Below are 3,215 nucleotides of genomic sequence, written 5' to 3' on the forward strand. Positions count from 1 at the left end.
CTATGTCTGGGGATTACCTATACAGATAACACATAGGGGTGAGTTTATGAAAACTCAGTTTGTAATCCCATACAAAACAACCAGACAGAAAGCAATTACAATTTGGGCCAAAGCTCATTTCAGTAAAGGTTCAGTTTTAGTTAGGGCCTTAACCCATTACAATATCAATATCAGTTTCGGCCTAAGCCCATCTCAATGATAGTAATGGTACAGATATGCAATCAGGAAAATCCTATCCAACCAACCTCTACACTCCATCTCCGTCCAACCCTACACTACAAGTGGGGATATAATCAACCCACCAATCCCTACACTTTAGGTAATACCGGTTGCGACACTAAACAGTATTTGCAACAGAGCTGCCAGTATAGTACACTTCCTCCAATTATATTAAAACCCATCCCCATACAATGTACCATACAACATGTCATGTCATATCATAATATTATACATCTACTCAATGCAGTTAAAAATAGCATGCTAAAATATAGTCATACATGAACATATATATATATATACATCACATAGGGGCATAATAGTCATTCAGTCAATTAAGGGTCTAGGTAAGCTTACCGACCCAACAGTAGGTCCACAGTCGTCTCGGGCAACCTGTGCAACCTTAGTAGTTAAACAGTGAAATGGGCCTACGGCCCAAATTATAGGCCGTTGTGGGCCCACAAGGCACAATTCAGCCCAATACAGCCCAGCCCATGAATTCACACATGGTCGACCTCGTCGATCATATACCCATGTTTAGTCCCATGGGCTACCATACGGTAGCTGCACGTGCGTGTTGTTTCGACTATTTGCACTTTTCGATTTTTTGCCGATTTACGATTAAGGGTAGTGTTTACACACACCTTGTTTGCGAAAGTACGCAAATAGCCCACGAGCACTCCAAACCTACATTCAACCACAACATTCGGTTAATCACCTACTAATCAAATTAAAAAGAACTCTAGCCAAACACTTATCCCCTTAGTCGACAACAACTAACCTTCATTGAGCAACCGAGGCTTCATGCCTTCACACCGTAGAAAAAATAACCACTAGCTTTTCGGTTGTTACCTACATTAAGCCGAAACTCCTATTAACAGTTACTCACAAGAACAGTTTGAACCACAACAAGTATCAAATTTACCGAAAGCGCAGAATCGCGCAAAGGAGATGAGTCAATTGGAAAGAAATATCGAAACCAACCTTCCCTTAAAACTTGATCAAAATAAAGCTATAGATTACCCGAAATTAACTTACCTCGAGTCGCAAAACTCAGTATTGAGTCAAAAGAAAAATATAAGAAAGAGGAGAACGAATGTGGGGAAAAAGAACTAAGAACCCAAAAATTCGACAGCACAGTGGGAAAAAACCAAATAAAAATCACAATGGCACACAAAGATAGAGAGGGGAAGAGAGACTAGAAGCAATCGTGTTTTGGGAAAGGAAACAATAACCTTTCGGCTTGAGAAAGGAGGCTAAGAAGAAGAAGAAGAAGAACACTCAGCTCACCAATTTCAACAATAGCTACAGGTTGAGAAAACTTGACCTACCACAAAAGCAATAGAAACAGGAAGAGAGAAAAAACTAAACTATCAGTAAAAATTTGAAAAACAACCAAAGGTTAGTCGCAATCCTCCAACCAATTTCGGTTCTACCTAAACACTCCCATCCATTCTCCCCAAAATCACTCCTAAAATCACTCCTCCAAATCCTGACTTATCCATATCCCTTAATAACCAAAATTCCCTCCAACAACCTCTTAAAATTCGGCCACAACTCCCCACAGTCCTCAAGCACTCAAGTTTCAGTCAAACTACAACTCTCCTATAGCCAACAGTAAAAATAAATTCCTTGCTTGCTCTACTACTCGAACTTCAAACCTCTTGCTCATTAACACTCCTTTGAACCACCAAACTAGTAGGCACATTCTGTCATGTTTTACCTATATTTATTTATAAGCCTATTGACCAGAGATAAGGGTTATTCTATTAAAAACAAAAAGTTTGCCCAAGCTAAGGATTGAACCCAAGACTTCTCAAACACTCCCAGAATACTTAACCATTGAAGCAGACAGATATTTTTGTCACAAATATATAAAAATAAATATTAAGGGTTTTGGAGGAGTTACAACGAAAGATTCACATCTCCACCTTCGATTGTTTATGGAGGTGAGTGATTCATTCAAGATAGCCGGTGTGACTGAAGACGCACTGAGGTTGAAGTTATTTTCGTACTCGTTGCGAGATCAAGCACGAGCATGGCTCGATTCATTGCCACCAAGTTCCATATCTATATGGCAAGAATTAGCAGAGAGATTTTTGTTTAAGTATTTCCCGCTTAGCAAAAACGCTATATTGAGGAACAAGATCACAACTTTCCAACAATTGGATAACGAGTCTTTTTATGAGGCTTGGGAGTGATTCAAGGAGTTACTTCGTAAGTGTTCTCATCATGAGATTCCTTATTGTATCCAGTTGGAAACATTCTATAATAGTCTCAATGCACATACAAGCTTGATGGTAGATGCTTCTACGAATGGTAAAATTTTGTCTAAGTCTTATCATGAGGCTTATGAGATCATTGAGAGGACTGAGAGTAATAACTATCAATGGCCAACAAATCGAACAGCTTTAAGAAGACGTGTATCCAGAGTTCATGAAGTTGGCGCCCTCTATAATGCCCCGAATTTGGGCCTAGAAGTATTAGGTCCTTGAGCATGGGAGCAGTTTGGAGGATGTACATAAATGGTTAGTTGTGTAAGAAAGTGACACAACTGTGTTTCTACTTCAGTGGTTAAGTATTATGAGTATTCTGGGAAGTGTCTGAGAGGTCTTGGGTTCAAGCCTTGGCTTATGCAAAAACCTTTCTTTTTAAGGATAAAACCCGTATATTTGATCAGTAGGGTTATAAGTAAAAATTGTTAAAACATGACAGAATGGGCCTGCTGGTCTAGTGGATAGTGGCGTGTGGAGTGTACTTGTGGTCTAAGGTTCGAATCCATGCTTGTGCAAATGGAGATTATTTTTACTGATGGCCATAGGAGGAGGTTGTGTTTGACCGAAACACTGCTGAGGGAGTGGAGTTTGAATTGGTCAAGGAGGGATTATAGGAGGGAGTTGAGGAGAGATATGAGGAGAGATTTTAGGAACAAATCAAGAGGATTTGAAGTAGAGGAGGAGTTGGTGTTGAATTAGGATTGTAGGCACCCAGTGATTTTA

General features: G+C 39.7%; 1 non-coding gene across 1 annotated transcript; it reads right to left on the reverse strand.

The window, feature by feature from the left end:
• Positions 1 to 2,348: 2,348 nt before the first annotated feature.
• Positions 2,349 to 2,455, reverse strand: LOC128287419 (small nucleolar RNA R71). Its single transcript, XR_008278119.1, has one exon. It is a non-coding gene; the product is annotated as a small nucleolar RNA R71 (small nucleolar RNA).
• Between the last annotated feature and the right edge of the window lie 760 nt (positions 2,456 to 3,215).

This window comes from Gossypium arboreum, chromosome 13 (genome assembly GCF_025698485.1).
Source record: "Gossypium arboreum isolate Shixiya-1 chromosome 13, ASM2569848v2, whole genome shotgun sequence".
Lineage (NCBI taxonomy): Eukaryota > Viridiplantae > Streptophyta > Magnoliopsida > Malvales > Malvaceae > Gossypium > Gossypium arboreum.